At 43.4% G+C, this 22,351-nt stretch overlaps 1 non-coding gene and 1 pseudogene across 1 annotated transcript; both read right to left on the reverse strand.

Moving 5' to 3' along the window:
- Positions 1 to 591, reverse strand: part of LOC136675323 (28S ribosomal RNA) — a 4,403-nt pseudogene extending 3,812 nt beyond the window's left edge.
- Positions 592 to 850: 259 nt separating this feature from the next.
- On the reverse strand, positions 851 to 1,004 carry LOC136675313 (5.8S ribosomal RNA). The gene has a single exon (XR_010796160.1). It is a non-coding gene; the product is annotated as a 5.8S ribosomal RNA (ribosomal RNA).
- Positions 1,005 to 22,351: the final 21,347 nt, after the last annotated feature.

Consider the following 22,351-nt stretch of genomic DNA (forward strand, 5'->3'; position numbering starts at 1 on the left):
AAGTCGGGAGGCGAAGCTCAGGGCCGAGCAGGGAGTGGGGTCGCCCCCTCTCTCGCCCGGATGAACTCCCCTCCGAGTCACGGAACCACACGAGCGCGGGCCGTCCGCCCGGCTGAATCCCCCGGGGCGGTCTTCTCGGTCCCCCGACCGTTTACCTCTCAACGGTTTCACGCTCTCTTGAACTCTCTCTTCAAAGTACTGTTTTCAACTTTCCCTCACGGTACTTTGTTCGCTATCGGTCTCGTGCCGGTATTTAGCCTTAGATGGAGTTTACCACCCACTTTGAGCTACATTCACAAGCAACCCGACTCCGGAAAGCCCGATCTACCCGGGCGGGATGCGGGACGATACCGGGCCTTCACCATCTGTGGAAGACACTTCCTTGCAAAACTTGGTCCCACGTCCGCACCGAGACTAAACGGACTTCCATACGCTACATTTCCCGGCCCACCCCGGTCAGGGGAAAGAGGGATTCAGCGCTGGGCTCTTCCCTCTTCGCTCGCCGCTACTAGGGGAATCCTTGTTAGTTTCTTTTCCTCCACTTACTGATATGCTTAAGTTCAGCGGGTTGTCTCGTCTGATCTGAGGTCGCGCTACGAGACTGTTTTGCGGGGCGCGAACCCCCCGGCCGCTCGCCGTATTACGGTGCCCACCCTCCGACGGCGGGAAGCCCAGCGGGGAGAGACGATGACGGATGGGACCCGGACCTAATGGCTCTCCCTACGGCCGGAGCTCTCGCCACACGGTGGTTTAAGGACCGAGTCTGGGTTTAGGGAGACGAAGGGCCGTCCGAGGTGGAGGCCCTGCGAACTTCCAGCCGCGGTCTAGGAAGACCGATCGATGGGTAAAGCGACCCTCAGACAGGCGTGGCCACGGGATGGACCCCCGCGGCCGCCATGTGCGTTCGAAATATCGATGATCTGTGTTCTGCATTTCACATTATTTAACGCAGGTTACCGCGTTCTTCATCGCTGTACGAGCCAAGTGATCCACTGCTAAGAGTTGTATCATTTTGCCCGCCCTTACGGACGGGACTTTGGGTTAAAGCCTTTGAACAACAGAATTTAAGGGTTTAGGTTAGGTTCACGTCCCTTGGATGAGATGGAAGGGATTCATGAACAAAGGGAATTTTATGGTCGGGTGACCCCGGGCTGGGGGTCATTAAACCCGGCTCGGCATCCAGATGGATCGCCTCGGTGGTGCCCAACCTTCCCTTTTTTTTAATGTGTTTAGGAGACCGAGACACCCGGGGGTGTAGATGGCTAGCGTGCACTCTTAACCTCGCTGTTTCCAGCGAGGCCCGGTGGTTCGCTTCCAAGTCCCCAGCAAGGGGGAAATCTGAAAGATCCCACTAAGACCGGCGTTGCGCCGGTCCACGCCTCGGGGGGTTTCTCTGGGCCCCGTCAACTCGCGCACGGCCATCGGGGTAAGTTTGATTCAGCTTGCGTACGGGTCCCGGTCTAAAGTTTGTACCCGGCGTGCGCTACAGCCACGCTCTCCCCCCGGAGGGGATGAGCGGGCCCGGTGGTGCGCTCCCAAGTCCCCACGGAGGGTGAGGCTGGGTGGACATCCCACCTGTGTTCCGCATCTGGGGCCCATCAGGCCCCTTCAACTCACGCACGGGTCTCAGACTATTTATACGGTCCGTTTTTCGCGAAGCCCAGGGAGGTGCCGATATACACCTCCCGATCCCTGCATGCGCTCTTAAGCTCTGCTCTAACCCGAGAGGGAAAGAGTTTCGCCCGTGGTGCGCTCCCGTCCCCTGGGGGTTACGGAAGATCCCAACAAGGCCGGCGAACACCGGCCAACGCCCTGGGGGTTGCATTAGCCCCTTTGACTCGCGCATGCAGAATTAAAGCCTTTAACGATCAATGGTTTGGTTTAACAACCGGCGGGCGGCTCCGTTACCACTCGAGACCCCCGCGAGCGGGGTGGTGGCCGGCAACCTATGCACCCAAAGGCGGTCCTCCCATAACCCCGAGTTCCGAGGTCGGCCCGCTCCGTCCCCCCCGGAGGGAGACTCACGTTAGCCTACGACGAAAGGTACGAGGTGTCTGGGGTCCATACCTTTAAGGTACCCACCGGGGGATTTGGCCTTTGCTTAAAGACTGAGTGGCTACTGGCATGGAGGGCGGGCACCCACCATGGACAGGTCACCGTTAATGATCCTTTCGCAGGTTCCCCTACGAAAACCTTGTTACGACTTTTACTCCCTCTAGATGCCCAGGTTCGATCAACTTCCCGCCTCAACGAGGCAACCCCCCGGTAAAGGGGCACCTCGGAGACGGTCCGAGGACCTCACCAGGCCATCCAATCGGTAGTAGCGACGGGCGGTGTGTACAAAGGGCAGGGACTTAATCGACGCGGGTTGGTGACCCGCGACTACTTGGAATTCCTCGTTCAAGGGGAAAAGTTGCAATCCCCTATCCCCAGCGGGGAAGGCGTTCATAGGATTGCCCAGGCCTTTCGGCATAGGATGGATGCACACGCTGAACCAGCCAGTGTAACTCACGTGCGGCCCCGGGCGTCTAAGGGCATCACAGACCTGTTATGGCCCCGAATCTCATACGGCTTTGCCTTGCCTCGGATCGCTCTAAGAAGTTGGGCCACCGACCGCCAAAACCCTCGGGCCGCCCGCCCCCACAGGGACCCAAGGGAGGGCCGTGTAACTTTTTAAGGCACAGGGTCTCGTCCGTTATCGGAGTTCACCAGACGAATCGCTCCACGAACTACCAACGGCCATGCACCACCACCCACAGAATCAAGAAAGAGCCATCAATCTGTCAATCCTTACCATGTCCGGGCCGGGTGAGATTCCCCGTGTTGAGTCGAATTAAGCCGCAAGCTCCACTCCTTGTGGTTCCCTTCCGTCAATTCCTTTAAGTTTCAGCTTTGCAACCATACTCCCCCCAGAGCCCAAAGACTCGTGGTTTCCCTCACGCTGCCCGGCGGGTCTTGGTCGCTAGCCTCACGCCGCCGGATCGCGGGTCGGCATAGTTTACGGTCGGAACTACGACGGTACCTGATCGTCTTCGCTCCCCCGACTTTCGTTCTTGATTAATGAAAACATTCTTGGCAAATGCCTTCGCTCTCGTCCGTCCCACACCGGTCAACGAATTTCACCTCTGTCGGTGTGGTACGAATGCCCCCGGCCGTCCCTCTTAATCATTGCCCTCGGTCCTTAAAACCCACGAAATAGGACCGTGGAAGCCCCGGAGCCCCACTCCGGAACGACCAGCCGTACCGAAAGAGAGACCCCGACGCCCCGCGGAGGGCCCTATTCCATTATTCCTAGCTCAGTCAGACATGGCACGTGTCGGCCTGCTTTGAGCACTCTGCTTTATTCAAAGTAAACGCTCCGGACCCTCCAACCCACTGTGCACCGCAGTGAAGTACCCAGCTAAGGGCTTCTCCGCGGCCGGCGAGCAGAGGACACCGGTGGGTAGGGCCCGGGTCTCAACATCCACCCAGAGACAGGGGGTCACCCCCGAAGGAGCTTCCCACCCGTCCGGACTGTACAGGGGATCCGAGACCCGTCCCCATATCCAACTACGAGCTTTTTAACTGCAGCAATCTTAGCATACGCTATTGGAGCTGGAATTACCGCGGCTGCTGGCACCAGGCTTGCCCTCCAATGGATTCTCACTCACGGATGTAGATTGAGTTCATTTCGATTACGCTCCACAGGATCATAGGACCCGCATCGATATTTTTCGTCACTACCTCCCCGTGTCGGGAATGGGTCATTTGCGCGCCTGCTGCCTTCCTTGGAAGTGGTAGCCGTTTCTCAGGCTCCCTCTCCGGAATCGAACCCAGATTCCCCGTTACCCGTGGTCACCACGGTAGGCACGTAGCCTACCGTCGAAAGTTGATAGGGCAGACACTCGAATGATACGTCGCCGCCCCGGAGGGCTTAACGATCGGCCAAAGGTTATCTAGAGTCACCAAAGCGACCCGACCGGAGCCGGGAGGGTTTTTCGGTTCTGATAAATGCACGTATCCGGGGGACAGGGGCCGGGAGAACATTTCACGCCGACCCCCAGAACCCTTCCAACGCTTCGTTTGCATGTATTAGCTCTGGAATTACCACAGTTATACCAAGTAATTTGTGGAGCGATCAAAGGAACCATAACTGATTTAATGAGCCATTCGCAGTTTCACTGTACCAAACCCCGTGTGTACTTAGACTTGCATGGCTTAATCTTTGAGACAAGTATATGATACTGGATCAACCAGACCGATCCCCCTTGGATCTCAAACCCCGGCTGGGGAAAGAGTGATCTCAGGGGACACCAGCGAAGAGGATCGAATGCGACCCCGCTGTGGGGGTCTGCAATCGACTCGGCAACTTGGAAAACGTATGATTCTCGCCCGGACGGTGCAGGCTAGGGGCCGGGTCCTTCCCTCAAACGGATCTCGACCCTAAGGCACCACCGACGCGGACGTTTAACGGGCCTACTGTAGGATCGACCGACCGACCGACCAACTAAGTCCCCCTCGGAACAATTCTGGACAAGAGGACGCCTCTTACGGGCATCCACGAGCCATGGAGGCTGGGAGCACAGGGCGGGGAGGATCGTTCTAAGCACGGTATTTCGGCTTAGAAGCCTGCCCCTGGTGCTCCGCGTATACCGAGCTCAAACGGTCGTAAAGGACGCCCGTTAAGGGAAGAGAATGGAAGAGAATCCTGGCCCCCTCAAAGCGCGAGGAGGTCGGCATAGGTTTACGGTTCGCCCCCGGAGCCTACGGAAGTCTGCGTTTGAGAAGACGAAGGGTCGACCCGTAGGCCGACCCTGCGAACTTCCAGCCGCGGCCTGTGGAAGACCGATTCGTGTCACCTCTAATGCGCTCTTTGCCTCCGGCCGTTTCCAGCCGGGGGCCCGGTGGTGCGCTCCCACGTCCCGCTCAAAGGAGGGGAAAGGTCGGGAGATCCCACGGACCGGCGGATAACCGCCGGCCAATGCCTCGGGGGTTACGCGGCACCGTCGACTCGCGCACGGGCAAATTCATGGGTTTAAAAAGGCACGGGCAAATTTATGGGTTTAAAAAGGGGGAAAATCCTCATACGTTCGACCCCCCGGTGCCCAGGGAAGTTGACCCTCCCCGGGCAGGCATATCGAACGAATCATCGGCTGGAAAACGACTCTTTCGGGACGGGGGAAACCCCTCATACGCTCGACCCCCCATGCCCAGGAATGTTTTACCTTCCCAGGCATACATCGAACGAATCATCGGGGTGGAAACGGGCTTAACCGGGTTTATACAATCGACGGGGCGGCCCGTTCCACCCACCCCACAAGTGGGCAAATGGTCAGTGGCCTATAGACCCACAGGCCGTCCCAATACCACCGTGATACGAGATCCGGGGTTGGGACTCGACCTTAAAGGTACCCGGTCGAGGCGGACCGAGTGGAAACCATTCGGATTTATGACAGTGACCCCACTGACAGGCCCCACGGACCTTGGGGACCACTCCCCATCGCTCTGCCCGGCACCTGGGTTGGAAACCGGGACTAATTTCGTCAGTAATACGCTATTCGTCTCAATGATCTTACTGGTCCATACGCCCGGACGGGTGACATCGAACGCGACCGAGAAAGAGAAACGCCCCATAAATTATGTAAAATTTGTTCAACTTTAGCCAAGTTAATTCATACAGACGCAATGTTTAACCAGGTTGCCATTTTAAAGAAAGCTATTGCGCCAATGAGTGCAAGACAAGATTGAGGATTCTGGACCGTAATTGCTAAAAAAAGAATGAGCCGTTATCCACTTATTTACAAACACATTATTTCACTAAAACCTATACCCATGCTAGCAAAAGGCTAAAATGTGAATGAGTGTCCACTGTAGTCCCTATATTTGTCATCTTCCTTATTTATTTTATACCTTCCAGAATACATGTCATTTTAGGACACAGATCTTTGCTTCTTGTTCACAATTTTCATATTCAAAAATTTAGTTCCACCTAAAATGGGTTAGTTTGAGTCTTATTGGCGTTATTCACCAGCATCCTACTTGAATTCTCTGTTCCATCTTAGATAAGCAACTTTGTAAAGATGAATATAACATTAGTTTTTGAAAAACCATTTTGAAACTCCACACTTTACTACTATGGAGAACTGTGTGTTGTATAAAACCACAGAGTACTCCAGGTGTACATCATGTCACTAAAACATCTACCTACCCTAGTGAAAGGCTAATATTCGCAAGCTTGATTTCTAAGGTTCCACATTAAATAGCTGAAAATGAGGCTTTTGAAATACAACTTACTTCTTAATTTATTTAAATCACACAAATTATGCAGTTTACACTTATAATTTATACATAGGCAGCTTTATGTTTGTATGTAGTTTTTTTTCCCTGAAAGAAAGGACATGCTCACCTGTTCAGAAGTTCAAAATTAGCCAAATCTGGATCTGCCTTGTAGGCTTGCTGTTTCTAAGCTGCCTACAACTTTCATATACATCACCAGTATTTACTCCTCCTCTGGTCATGGAGAATTTAAGAAGAAAGTTTAGGGTTTTAGGTCCAGCTGAATCTAACCTCCCCTCTGTTAGCTTTGTCATTTCATAGTCAAGCAAACTGTGCAATGGAGTAAAGCTTTGGGGTAAAGCAATAGAGGGTGGCAATGAACACCTGTCACTTTCCAGCCAGCAGCTAGGCACAACAGTGGCACTTCTGTCTTTGAATTCAACTACAAAATATTGCTCTTTCACCCTCTGAAACAATTAATCATGTCTACAGTTGTGATCCAAGCTCAGAAATGTCAAGAACAAGTCTACTTACCTGACAAGTTCAAAACAACAAATCTGTGAAATTGTGCTGTTCACTTGTTTTGCTCCATCTGGGGTACAAGCAAAAAAAAACAGTTAATAAAATTATTCTTATATAATCTAAAGACATAATGGAATACATTAATTTTCTACATATGTTTCATACAGTTTCAGAAGCTGTGGCCTGCCATTCAAAATAATTATTGCTGCCCATGCTGAAAAATATCCTAAAAGAGACAGAGTATAATTTACAATAAACATGTGTTCATCAGTTATACACACCACAGTGTCATGGACAGTCAGGACAGTCATGGCCCAATGGTTTAGAGAAGCCTGGTTGGGAATGGAAGATTACAGGCTGGATAATTGGGGAGTAAAGAATTGTTTTTTTTTTTGTTTGTTTGTTTTTTATTTAAATGATTGGCCCAATTACAGCCCATCAAAATATGTCTGGTCGCTAGGCAGATTTTACATTCTAGGTTAAGTGCAGTGTTGGTATTCCACCACAGAATACAAAATGTGTGTTTTAAAAAAAAAAATTTTTTTAAAGCATTCCAATACACAACATGAGTAATGTAATCTGTATTTCTAACATTTTAAAACAGTGTAAAATGTGCTGATTAAAACAGAATATTCTTCTTGAATAAGCAGTAAGAAAATGTATTCAGAATACTTTACTCACATTGAGTAACGTAATGGATTATGTTAAAATAATAAATAAATTTTAAAAAGTTAAAACATTTGAACATGTATTTTGTATTCTACTGTAACAGCTAGCTGACTGTATTAGAGTTTTCCACACTGCAGAGACCACCACTCAACACACACACACACACACCGAAGACAAGCCAAACACGCTCAGCATACTCTCATCCAAGAGTCACAGGACAGAGCGTCAATCCATATCTGGGCAAACATTCATTCACTCACACCAGTGCTCCACCCAGAAAATGCTGTGCGAAGCACTAGTGGACCTCCAACTTTGCCCTCAGTGGGCCAACAGTGGTCCCAACAGGGTAGAAGGGAAATCGAATTAAACTAGGCTTTACATGAATGATCTCAAGAATTTAGGGGTCAGTAAGTAATAAAAAGAACAATTCTGGGGAAAAGTCATGTAAGCAGGGATTTATAATAAGGTGGAATTAAAAACATGCACTGAAAATATATTTACACAGTTGATTATTGTCAAGCCATTTGTTTCACAAGTTGAAAACAGCTTTAAAATCACATATAGGAAAACAGCACAATAAGCTGTTCTAAAGCATAAAGTTCCCTTAAAAACTTTACTGTCACTTGATTTTTGAAATAAAGCGTAGGTCCAGCAGTGTTTTACACAGCGTTTTAAGGGTGGACCACTAGTAATTAAACAGAATTTTAGACAAAATGCCAGCCTTTTAATGCCAGTGGACCGATATATGCTCGCTGTCTGGGTACTGCCATCTGCTGGGATTCCTCAAAGCAGCAATTCTGTTTCCTGCCTTAAATGTTCGCCCGTTCTAGTCCTCTAACTTCACTGCGCTCACCTGTGACAGAGTTTGGCAAGTTTGTTTTAAACTTTCTTTTTACTTTATTTACCTAATTTGCAACTATAATTGCATACATTCAGTATAAATTACACATTGTTGAAATTGATTAGCATCAGCTAATGTGCACGATTGGTTTTCAGTGAGAAGAATTACAGCAAAATGAATAACTACCAGAAATGTTGACCCTTCACCAATTAAAAAAAAAAAAAAAAAAAAAACTTTCTACTGTTGAGTCATCTGTAGAGGTGAAGGAAGAGAGAGCAAATAAACATTAACAAAAGGAAGAAGATTCTTTTATCAATTTTCAAAAACGTATGTCACTGATTTTATTTATTTGGAAACAATAAAAGGTTTTTATTTTGTCAATAAGGTCCATGCCATACTTCTGACATATTTCATAAAATATCACCATTTAATATTCTAAACATGTACATAAACAAATGCATACATTTTCAAATGACCTTGCCTTTTCCCCACAGATATCAAATAGAAATCAGAAGAATATCTATTAAACATACCTGAAAACCTGATTTTGGTGGCCTTAAAGTACACTTACCCTATAATATAGCGTGATTCATATATCAAAGTATATAATCACATTCTAAAGTTGTCATATTGAGAAACATTCATAGAAAAATTTTTACTTCTCAACCTCTTAAGCAGACTGTAAGGAATGAGTCAAATTTCAAAATTTAACGACCTGGCTATTAGCTCGGTCATTACATAATGTGGGTTAAAAGCTAACTAGAACACTTGCTATTCGTCATAATGACACTTTGGCTAGCTCCAGCAAACATTAGAAAAGTAAGCCTAATGCAATAAAAAGTATTGATGACTTTGTTCACTTGGGATGGCTAAAGAAAAAAAACACAAACTTCAAACAAAATGACCGTTACCAACCTGACATGGCGCGCGCTCCTCTGCTCTACGGGGCTTGAAAACTCCAGAAGCCCATAGCTGCTAACGTACACACACAACGTGTTTGTTAGTTGACTGCACAAACGTCTTGTCACACAGTCCACAACACCAACTCACGTTTTTCACAACAAATGCCACACCGAATTTCAGCTGTCTACACTCAATCGTTTTCCAGAATAAAACAATGGAAAAAACAAACCGAGCCCACCTAGCTCCGTCCAGACTTGTTACACGTGGGACGCACCTCTCTTCAAATCTCGGCGTTTAAAATCAATTGTAAACATGTTCTATAACTTCAAACTTAATATTTAATGTCTCTTACAGTTGCAGGAGATGTTCAGCACCCCTGAAAATCGCGTAAAACATCGATAAAATTCAGCTTTTGCTTGCTCACCATGTGAATGCGTGGTTTCCTGCGTAACACAACGGTCTGAGGCTCTTAGAACCCTGGCAATGGGACGTTTCTGCGTAAAACTCTTCGAGAATTGCATGCTTAGGGCGTTCCTTCCGAGAGTCTGCGGTCATTGTGGACCAATGAGCGGCTGGGAGTCCTGTGGCAGTGGGGGGAGGGTCATAAATATACGATATATATATAGATAAATAGATAGATAGATAGATAGATAACTGCTGATGGAAATGTAATCATTTTAGAAGGATTTTCTGAATTTTATAAGCACAAAGTAAGAAAAAATGAAAACAACAACTTATTCCAAATAGATGTGAAATAGATTAAATATTGCTTAATCCACTTTACTTTAAACATATTCTAAAGAGTAGTAAAATTAAGTCCTCCAGATTCACATGTATTCATAAGAACAGATTGTTTGTAATATAATGGATTTGTTTTTCTAAAGAAAATTAAAATGCATATTATCCACTAGCAGACTCTGTGGGGGTGTGCAGGCCCCTACTTTGTGCCTCCATGGTTGAAAAAATGTCGCTATGGTGCCCTCTAGAGTGGCAAAAAAAGAGACAAGTTGCCCAATGGACTGCCCTTCATATGGCAAATAAAAAAGGAGCCCCCCCCCCCTTGCGATAAATTAAGATGATGTGCCATCTAGAGCAAAAAAATAGTGCCATGAAAATTTGCAATGCAATATCTATTCAAATTTCCTAACGATGTAATGTTAAATTTACATAAATCTAGGATGAAAACTAGGTGCTTTTTATTTTTTCGCCCCTGCCCTTAAACTTACAATATTTTAAGCAAAAACAGTCAAGTATTATGGATCCAGATAGCTATGGAATGCTGGCACAGAGTTGGGCCTAAGTCGTTTTTTTTGAGGTTCTTGAAGTTGGCCCAGACTCAGAAAATGGCTGTTAACCGAAGGTGTTTCGGCTTTTGTTATTGGTCCATTTTTGTGTTCCATTAATGGCAGTTTCATGAATATTCAAATATTATTAGTCCTATAGGCTATATAGATGTATATGAAAATTATATAACACGTTATTTATAAATAAGAATTAATAATAACCACTGACATTATTTAATGAACAAAACTTACGTAACCATTACATTCTCCCTTACTGAAATAAGTACTAAGGAATATTAAGTTCTGTCATTAAGCTTAAAGGACACAGTTATTGTGAAGTGTAAAGAAATGAAGCATTAAACTTGAAAAGAAACAAGCTTTGTTTTATTCATGTTACAGCTTCAGCAGATGAAACAAGAATGTACATATTTATTTTTATTCTAATCAAATGATATTTAAACTCCCGCAAGAGTTATGCACAGGGGCCGTGTCTTCATTAATTCAGACTTATTATCCTGGATTTAAGTCCTTTATAGAGTACATAGTGAGCGAAGCACTGACCTATGGCTACGTTGAGCCCTACGTGAGCAGTGTGAAGACAGCAAAACTAGAAGGCTGATCCCCATAGCAACTGGAAGTTAATTTTTCACAATAAAAAACCTCTGGTGTTTAGTACCTTAAAATTTGTAAACATGCATATTATTATATAACTTCATTCATAACATGCTCTAAAGCTTTTCATAATTGTATATCAAACAAACATCACTATTCTCTCACACTGTGTGTGTGACACATACTGAGATTTGACATTGATATATTATGTGCATTCTTTTAATAGCATACTGCTAAACAAAACAGTGTCAATACAAACCCATGGTGAAATTAACTTTCCAGATCCTCCTCTTTCTGTAAACGTATAATATGTTTAAAGATACATTAAGTTACTCATGTTTTATTTAATTATGTGTATCTACTTCTATATATACATTAAGAGAGGATAAATCTCCTTCAAAATGAAATTGAACAAAAAATTCTGAATTAAAAAAGGGCTTTTTCAGCAGTTCAGTGGTGGTTGAAGTGAGGGGTTTATATATATATATATATGTGTGTGTGTGTGTGTGTATGTGTGTGTGTGTGTATGTGTGTGTGTGTGTGTGTGTGCTTTTAAACGTATTTATATATGTATAATGTTAATACAAAATCTCATAAAAAACATGGTCAAATCCAACACGTTTAGAGACCAACGACATTCCATACGCCTGGACCCCCATGACTACTGATGAAGAACACTCAGAAAAGTGACACTGAGCCTGCTGTGGGCCAGCGCTGTTTTCTGACTGTGACTCTGAGTGTAGTCAATTCACAAAAAACATTATAAGAACGCAGTACCAAAGCATGGCTCAATTTTGCATGTAGGTATTTTAGTATACACTAAGTAGGCTACAAGCTTATTGTTTTTAGTCCAATACACTTTATAAACTTGAATTCCTCTGTTTTTTCATTTGTTTTAAATTATGCTTCAAAGGAATACATCTACAAATGAGTACGTGCAAGTGTGTAAAGCTCTGATATTTAAGTACCCTTTTCTGAAGGAAAATGAGGGGAATGGATGTGTGAGTTAATTCTAATAGTGAAAACTAACTTTATTGTTGTTTTTATACTTGTTCTTGTATAATTTAATTTGGAAACAGGTTATTTTCATTTTAAATGGCTTGGCCTGCTCTATAAGTGTGTAGAATTACATGAGGTTTCGTAGTTACTGCTGGTAAAATGTAACGCGGTTGTATTTCTGGTTGTACACAAGGGACCAAAACTTGCTATATGTTGCTGAACAGCTTTTGATTTGCTCTACAACATTTCTTGTCGACTTTTCTTAGTAAGATAGGGATATCCAAACTCAGATATTTCTGTAATGGTAATTTTTATATGTTTCTGTTGAAAGAACTTGTCTGCTTGTTAGTCTGTATATTCATTTCTAATCGTCAACAGAGCTCAAAAACTAAGTGTATGTCAGGTCAGCTCGAGGTCAATGCTTTATTAGAACAAACCACATCTTGTATATCAAACTGAGATGTCTCTAAGGAAACTAAGCTTGCAGAAACATCGAGTGATTATCTTATGGTTATGACGTATAAACTACCTATATAAATATCTCTGTGAAAACATCTCCTTTGTCCACATTCACATAGTACTCTCTGCTATTGTATGTTGACCACCTTAAGGTTAAATAAACTACTTTCTGATTCCAAATGCTCTGTTAGATTTCAATTCTTAATACTTGTACTTATTTTCTCCATCACAATTTCAAAAATACATATCAAATTCAAATGTGTACACAGTACACATTTTAAAATGCTTGTGACAATGATACATGTGTATGTTCAACATTTTCAAATCTCTGCCTTTCTTTTTTGTACAAGACTCTGTGTATAATCAGTAATGTTGGACAAAATTGGAATAATCTGAAATATGTAACATGGAAAAGGTTAAGTAACATTGAATTTCACAGGGTCAGAAGGTCCTACAGCTCTGCTCCAAGCCCACCTGAGTCTGGCTTTTCTCTGGTTGGCTCTAACTCGCTCAGGGTGCCCTTGACTTTGGAGATCCAACTAGGTTTCTCAATGATGGTGACTAAAATTTTGAGTCTGAGTTTAGTCTTTTTTCAGGGGAATGGTGCAATGCGCTCTGGCCCCAAAGGAGCAGAGAACTAGATCATTTCAGGCTGTCCAGTTTGCCTCACCCGCTCAAAAGAGCAGATCGTGTCAAAGGTGGGTAGTCCTACTGGACCCGCCCACACTGGGCGGAGCTTAGATCGCGCAAGTCAGAAAACTCTTCCAAATCACACTCAGAGAAAGAGACAGATTGTTTTTCGGCCAGGTTTAATATGATAACATATCCTATGAAATGACTGAAGTTCTCAAGGATGGTGAAGAAAAGGTGTAAGCTCTAATTCCCGCCTTTTTTAAGTTGCCATGAATGAAGAGAATAGACATCTGAGGTCCTATATGAGACACCGGATTCAAACGGCCGACAGAGGTCGCTCTCTGGCCTAGAGTGGCTAGTCAAATTATAGGTGTGTCTATAAGAGTCATGTGATACCTCTGAGGTGTTTTTTTTTTTGTTTTTGTTTTTTTTATAGTCATCATGAATTAAAAGAATAGACATCTGTGGTCCTATTTAAGACACCGAATTCAAATGTCGAACAGAGGTCGCTCTCTGGCCTCTCTGGCTTCAAGTCGACTTTACTCTTTAAGGAAAAAGAACAGTTTTGTTCATTCTACCTGCACGTGTTTCTATATTTTATTTTGCCATTTCATAAATGCCACAGATGAAAACCTTTATTGAACTTGTGAAAGAAAAAGAAAAAAGCAAGAAAAAAATTAAACAACAATAAATATACAAAATAAAGCCTTTATTTAAAAGAAACATTAAATGTCCACAATAAATTGTACAGAATAAATTTGTTTGTTCCACAAACAAGCATTAAAAACAGTGGCAATATTAGCATTTAAGACATCTGTGTACTCTAGGGTGATCAAAGTAATCGGCTGGAATGGACCATTAAGTTAACTGCGATGCCTGAGACGTGCACCATCTCACCATCACCCAGCTTCCTCTTTTAGCGCAATGTTAAAATAAATTAGTCAATAAAAAATGTCCCATTCCAACAGATTAAACCAGTGTAATCACCTGTGAAGAGTTTTGTATAGCATAGTTAAATTATATATGAATATTTACAATAAATACAGTGGTAAACTAATTGTAGGAAATATATATGGAAATGTATAAACTACAATATCCTTTAAATATAATAAAATAGAATAACATTATATATATTATGTTTTATATATAATGAGTTATAAATAATTACTGTAACATTTATATTAAATATAAATTATATACAGGAAAATATATATGTAAATTAATACAATACTCCTATAAATATATAAAATAATAAAATATATTGCATTAAAAATGAATATAATAAATACAATTTGTAATAATTAAAGAGCTATGTACATTTTAAATATATAAATTATATATAATAGGCTACAAATAATTGAATTAGTAATGCAATGAAAACTCTATTAAATGTCACTCTGTATTATACATTTAAACAAACATAAGTGAATCAGGGATAAAAGCAGGTGTGGGTGGGTGAAGAGGTTAGGAGGTTTTTTCTTTAGGGGCTTTGTTTTTTCCATAGCCTCGTGCAGCCAGTGCTGCTTTCCATTCCTCCAGTGGCACAGTGGCATTTTCTTCACAGTACCTATTGCCAAAATACTGTTGATGCGTAGGGGGCTTCCTCTCTTTTTGGCATGTTTTCTGGCGAACACAATTGTGAGTTTTTATGCCAGATTTCTCCTTCTCCATCTTTCTTTTTGCGATACTGCTGTGTTGTGTATGGCACACCTGGTTGTGACGGTGTTGCTGATGGTTTCGCTTGAGATAAACAAGTTGGAGCCAAGCGGGTAGTGGCAGGCAGAATAGGTTGCAGTCTCTGGGCTTGGACTTGGCTGTGACTGTCTGGACATGGGATGGGCAGAAGAAACACCTCGCCCACAGGGAGGGTAGAAGAGGTGAACTGAGGAGCTTCAGGGAGGTGATGCTGAGGAGGCTGCAGACCAGCAGATGTAGAAGCCATTAACCCAAAAGGACAAATACATGTGGGCTGTCTGTGGATGGGTGAGCTTTTATCATTTCAGTCTCAGGGATGGAGCGCTGTGGTACAGGACCTGCCACAGGTGCTTCAGGAGTCCTTATGCCCTGATGAAGCACACTGGACTCCTGTGATCGGGTGCGTCTGCAGTACCTAAAACACATACAGCAATTAATAAGAGCACAATTTGTGAAGTCTGCTGGACTGGTCAAACAATTCATTACATCAGTTTAGAAAAATAAATCCATTTGCCACTGAAACACACTGCAAAATTTGTTTATGCACAGGCATGTTATAATAAAGGCCTTTTAATATAAGGAAAAGTTAAAAATGTGTTAGATGTAATGAGATTTCATTGAATTATTTGTCATGTATGATAACTGATTGACTCACCACTCTGAGAGTGTGGCTGTGTTAACTTCAGGCAGCTGGATGGTGGTGTCCTGCATCACATGGGCATTGCTCAAGATGCACTCTCTGATGTGCTTGTAAGAACGAATGATGAGGGTCCACCTTCTAAACCTGACACCGTCAACCTGTTTTGGGTGTGGAAAAGCCATACACAGCTTCACAAATATAGCCTCCACAACCCTGTTGCTGTCTGGCCACTGTGCTTGGCTGTTTACACCAAGAAAGCACCTGAGAAAGAGCAAAAACACAGTATACTTATATTGATTATATTGATTGATATTTGCAGGTTTACAGATTCCAACAGCAGTAATAAGTACAGTTGAGTATAAAAACTCACCGTCTTGTTGACTCCACACCAGGAGCTACCACTTTATTTTGGACCTGAAATGCCCCTTATTCAAAATGACCTGATGACGTATAGAATATACTGTGCGCTTTTTGTCATAGTCACTAAGAGCCTGCCAAAGTGTGACGATATGGCTTGACTCTTCCCGTGACAATGAGAGAACTTGGTTCTTCAAGCTGACCAAGTAGTCTGCCAAATCCTGAACAGCTCCATATTTTCTATAAATTTATTTTTTTACACAGACATATACATGACACAATTTCAGGTAGAAGAAATCTAGCATTAGCTTTGGTCTGGCTCCATTCCATCAAACAGGGTTGGGTTGCTAGATCATAGCAATGAGATTTACTCAGTTACTTTTCCTTCAAAGCGAATGTGCCTTATGTTGGACCTGTTCTTTGCAATTAATGATAAAATTTGACATCAGTGTTGGAATAATTCCGTGTTTGTGTGAAAACGATGGACTTGGCAACCCCAGGCAGGGGTTCAGTGGTGAGGAAGTGTGAGCTGGGGTGGGCTGGGTTCGCTGAGGTCAGACCTGTTTTACCGAGACACCGGGATTGTGGAATTTCTGAACTGGAACCCTACATCAATTATTGGCCACTGCGTCCAGATACTTTACAGCTATTGGTGGACGGATGTACAGAGAGTTCACAGAGACTAAATAAACCTGGAGTGACCGGACAGTGCTGATTGGATGGGAAACTTTTGGTTGGATTTATGAGCAGCAAAAACTATCTGGACATGTGAGACTATGCTCCTCATCCCTGCTCTGTGCTGCTGTAAGAAAACAGATCTCACATGGGATTAAAACCCAGGATTTAATGAGAGAGAGAGAGAGAGAGATTTCAGATATGGAGTAATGTTCAGCACCAATTACAAATTATTCATGTGTTTTTTTAGTGAGTGTGTGAGTGACTGGGTGAGTGTGTGAAAATGTCCACAGGGGGCGGGGCCATTCTAAAGTCTCTGCACTTGACATCAGAAGCGGAGCAGAATCAGAACGGCTCGTTTTATCCAGAGTTTTCTGACTCAGGCAGCGCACAGAAAACTGATGGAGTGGTCTTGTTACACAGTGTGTGGGTTGATGGACTCCAGGTACACGCATTAACGTCCACAGACATTGAACAAGCGATTTCTGGGGACAGCCGTGTCCTTGAGGTTAGAGGAGTGAGCTTGAGGCCGGAGGGTCGTTGGTTCAGTTCCCTGGGACCAGGAAGAGAAAATTCATTCATGGCTGAAGTGGCCTTGAGCAAGGCGCCTAACCCCCAAACTGTCCCCTCCCCGGGCGCCGATGTGGTCACACTGCTCCGGCAGTGTGTGTGTTCACGGCCCCTAGTGTGTGTGAAGAATCGCTCACTAGTGAGTGTTTCTGTGTTCACTGCCATGGATGGATCAAATGCAGAGAGGTAATTTCCCCAAGGGGCTCAATAAAGGTGTTTCTTTGTCTTATTTCTGAAGCTGTGCCCTCTAAGATCAGTCTCTGTAACAGTTCTGTCTGTAGTTCTGAGCTCAGAGCTTAAAGGGTTAAAACATACATTAACAAACATGGAAGCTGATTGGTTGTTGTTGACCAGGCGTGGCCTTTACCTGCAGGTGTTTCTGTTTATTTAGGCTCTTCCCAGAGTTTTCTGGGTTGTGTTTGAATAAAGAAGTTTGTGTGTGTGTGTGAGAGAGAGAGAGAGAGAGAGAGAGAGAGAGAGAGAGAGAGAGAAAGAGAGTGCGCGTGTGTGTGTGTGTTTGTGTGTATTGGGCTGTACCCCCTTGAGCTGATTGCCCTTTGACCTCGCCTGCATTCCATCTGTAGACTGTGAAGTGATGTGAGGAATTCCTCTGAAGTCTCTCTCTCTCTGGGTTAAAATGGCCCGAGTGTTCAGAGGCGTTCCCCTCAGTTCCCAACACATTTTCACTGTTGTGTTATTGTTTAATCCACTAACATCTGTTCTCTGAGCCCAACACTGAAGAAAATACACCATCCACACTATCTTTATTTTCTCAAGCTCTTATTAGGAGTACAAATAAGTTTTAAAGTGTTTACTGTGTAATGTTTTATTGTAATTAACAATGCACACATTCTTCAGCTCTTGTTGATTTATGGTAATAAAGTCGCCAATCCACCTACCAATGTGTGTTTTTGGACCGTGAGAGGAAACCGGAGCACCCGGAGGAAACCCACGCAGACACAGAGAGAACACACCACACTCCTCACAGACAGTCACCCGGAGGAAACCCACGCAGAAACAGGGAGAACACACCACACTCCTCACAGGCAGTCACCCGGAGGAAACCCATGCAGACACAGAAAGAACACACCACACTTCTCACAGACAGTCACCTGGAGGAAACCCACGCAGACACAGAGAGAACACACCACACTCCTCACTGACAGTCACCCGGAGGAAACCCACACAGACACAGGGAGAACACACCACACTCCTCACAGACAGTCACCCGGAGGAAACCCACTCAGACACAGGGAGAACACACCACACTCCTCACAGACAGTCACCCGGAGCGGGAATTGAACCCACACCCTCCAGGCCCCTGGAGCTGTGACAGAGACACTACCTGCTGCGCCACCGTGCTGCCCTACCAAAATCATATTCAATAAATTAAAAATGAAGCATTAATATCTCTAAAGCTGTAAATCATCTCAACCCACACTCACACGTACTTTTACATAAAAATACTATCCCTAAGAACAGAACAAATCCATCACAGCACCCAATAAACTCTTCACTCGCTGCTTTCACACTACTTTTAGGTACATTTTTACCATTTTTAGGTTAATTTTAGTTGAATGAAAAGACAATTGTGATTTTTAATACGACACACAGTCACTGTAAAACAACAAAGGAGCCTGAGTATGTTTACATTCTGAATAACAATTCAACATTAGACAAAAACATTTTCAAAGTTATTTGTACCCATAGCATTTTTTCATCTGGCAGAGCAGGTATTAAAACTCCAGCAGCACTGCTTTGTCTGATCCACTCGATCACACCCGCTCTGTGGGGGTCCTGAGCGCTGAGGAAAAAGGGGAAAGGGGGCTAATGAAGTATGCAGAGTAACAGATGGACTACAGGGTGTAATTGTAGAACTAGACTTCAGACTTCTGTTTGGTCAGTGGAGCCAAGAGAATAGACAGTGAGTGTAGACACAAGAAGATACACACACATACACATACACACACACACACACTTCCACCCTAAAACAGACAGGCTGGTGGGATGTTTTGTGGGGTCTTTTTGGTCATGCTTGGATTGCCTCCCCCTCGACAGGAATGTGCTCAGTAGCCCCTCCATTCAGAGAGAGAGAGAGAGAGAGAGAGAGAGGGAAGAGCGGAGGAGGTGGTGTCTCTAAATGTAAGGAAAACAGAGTGGGGGAGGTGCTGAGGGGCTGTCAGAGGGGTCCAGGGGTTGATATCCCACCCACAGCAACGCTCTCTCTCTCTCACACACACACACACACACACACACAATGTACCTGCCTCCATATCCCCAGATATACACACACCTGTGTCTGGTCGGCAATGACAGTTGTCAGAGAAAGAGAGGGTTGAAACCCCCAGCAGTGTGGAACTGAGAGAGAGAGAGAGAGAGAGAGAGTGTGTGTGTGTGTGTGTGAGAGAGAGAGAAAGAGTGACCGGGACAGTGTGTGTGTGTGTGTGTGTGTGTGTGTGTGTGTGTGGGAGAATGTGTGTGTGTGTGTGTGTGTGTGTGTGTGGGAGAATGTGTGAGTGTGTGTGTGTGTGTGTGTGTGAGAGAGAGAGAGAGTGGGAGAATGTAGGAGTGTGTGGGAGTGACCGGGAGTGTGTGTGTGTGAGTGTGTGTGTGTGAGAGTGACCGGGACAGTGTGTGTGTGTGGGGGGGGGAATGTGTGAGTGTGTGAATGGCTGGGAGTGTGTGTGTGTGTGTGAGTGTGTGTGTGTGTGTGAGTGTGTGTGTGTGTGTGAGTGTGTGTGTTTGTGTGTGTGTGAGTGTGTGAATGGCTGGGAGTGTGTGTGTGTGTGAGTGTGTGTGTTTGTGTGTGTGTGTGTGAGTGTGTGTGTGAGTGTGTGTGATATCAGTGATGATCCTCTGGTGTTCTTAAACTACAAAAATAAAGGTGCTACAAAATGTTCTTTGAGCGATTGCATAGAACAATCACTTTTGGTTCCATAAAGAACCGTTCTAGCTAAATCTTTTAACTGGGTAAAGAACTTTAAGATCGAGTGATGGATTTTTAAACCTTTCAAAGGTTCTTTACACTCACACAGCTCTGAAACTCACACAGCTCTTCATCATCGTCATCATTTTCTTTGCTACGTGCCATTTCAGAGTCAGTCAGAGAACACGGTTCTTTATGGAACCAGAAGTGGTTCTTCTAAGGCCTCATTCAGTGAACCACTGTAGCACCGTTAGTTTAATAACATGAAGGAGAAACATGAGAGAGAGAGAGAGGTGGATAGACAGAGAGAAGGAGAAACAGAGAGAGAGAGAGGGAGAGGGAGAGGGAGGGAGATATGGAAATGGAAAGGGTCTAAGGCCGAATGAAGAAGGAAGGAACATAAATGGCCCTAGCACCACTCACAGCTCCCTCACTCATTCACTAATTCACTCTCACACTTTCACTCATCACTTCCTCAGTCTTTCAATAATCTCACTTTCCATTCCGATTCCTTTTTTCTTTCCTTTTTAAGTCTCATCTCTCTCTATCTCCACCTCTCTCTCTCTCTCTCTCTCTCTCTCCTCCTCCTCCTCCTCCTCCTCCTCCTCTCTCTCTATCACTCTCTCTCTCCTCTCTCTCTACCTCTCCCTCCCTCTCTCTACCTATCTCTCTCTCTACCTATTTCTCTCTCTCTCCTCCTTCTCTCTCTCTCTCTTCTCCTCTCTCTCTCTCTCTCCCTCTCTTTCTCTCTCTCTCTCTCTCTCTCTCTCTCAGTATACAGTAAATTTTAAAGAGCCTGTCAGTGATGTTTAAATTTCAAGGAGAAAAAGAAGGAAAAAGCTGTGATGAATTTAAAGCTGTTTTTTGTTCAAAGTTAAAACAGGATTTAAAAGAAAGAAAGAAAAAATCCGTACATTTCTGATTTTATTTTATTGCAAAGATTAATTTGAAACTTTTAAAACTAAACCGATTAAAGAGTGAAATTGAATGTTTTTTAAATATTTGCAGAGATTTAGAAGAAAATGGTTTAATGGTCTTCAGAGTCAGCTGTGAATCAGTGAATCGACTGCTGCTGTTCACAACGACTCTGGAATCAGTGGAAAATCAGTGATGGGAATTAACCTCAGAGTCAGCGGCAAATACGAATAAAACATTAATTTAATAACGGGTTTGTTTTCACAAAAAACATAAACCAAGACCTAAATGTCAACTTCCTCCTCCATCAGTCCACTTTAATTTGGTCTGAATCAGTGAAAACACCAGAAAATACAAAATAAATTAGCATTCTTATGTTGATGTAATGATGTAATCATAATGTCATTGTTAAATTATATTTATAAATGTCTTCTTTTTTACATCTGTGTTTTTAAGGAAATAAGACATATCTGTCATTTTTGTTGTTGTTTTATTTTAAATCACTAATGTACCAACTTTACAGATGTTGTAAATGTTGTTGATTTAAAAAAAATTAACATTTTTAAAGTTAATTCAGAAAGAAAACCACAGACAGAGGGAGAGAGGGAGGGAAGACTTGAGAGAAAGGGAATGACAAGGAGAGAGGGACAAAAATAAAGAAGAGAAAGACTAAGGACAAGAGAGAGACGACAAATAGAAAAAAAGGAGGAAGAGCAAGAGAAAAAGAGAGAAAAGAAAGTGCAGAGGATATAGATTTCTTGCGTTTATTTAATTCAACCTCAATCAGATGCTCACAGAGGAGAAGAGCGAGGGATGAAAGGGCAGTGAAAGTGAAGGGGATATTGCGATGGACAGATGGAGGGATACAGAGACAGAGGGACATTGAGGTGAGGCTGTGGAGGGACTGTGTTTATTTGAGATGTGGAAGAGAAGGTTTATATATATTTATATTTATATAAAAGATAATGATATTGAGATAATGAGTCTAAAATAATGACATCCGAATAAAATTAAAGATATTAATTAGTAATAATACTGAGATGAATTCGTGATGACTTCAGGCTCTTAAATAAATCTGCAGATCCCTCCGCTCAGACCTCTTCACCCGGTTTAGTGCAGTGTCCGAAATATTGAATAAAAATGTACTTACATTCCTACATGCTTTTAATTTAACTTATGAACTACTTGTTTTATAATTATTCAGATTAATAATTATTGTTTTTTTCATTCTCAGTGAAACTAAATATTGTGAATCACTGTGTGTTATTAGTTGTTGTTGTTGTTGTTTTTTTTTTGTTTTTTTTTTTTTGTTAATGTTTTGAGTCTAATATTAAATTTAAGTCATTTTCTTTTTTTTTCAGTTTAAATGTAAAATGTTTGTAGGCTTCACTCAGATT

This window comes from Hoplias malabaricus, chromosome 18 (genome assembly GCF_029633855.1).
Source record: "Hoplias malabaricus isolate fHopMal1 chromosome 18, fHopMal1.hap1, whole genome shotgun sequence".
NCBI classification, from domain to species: Eukaryota; Metazoa; Chordata; class Actinopteri; order Characiformes; family Erythrinidae; genus Hoplias; species Hoplias malabaricus.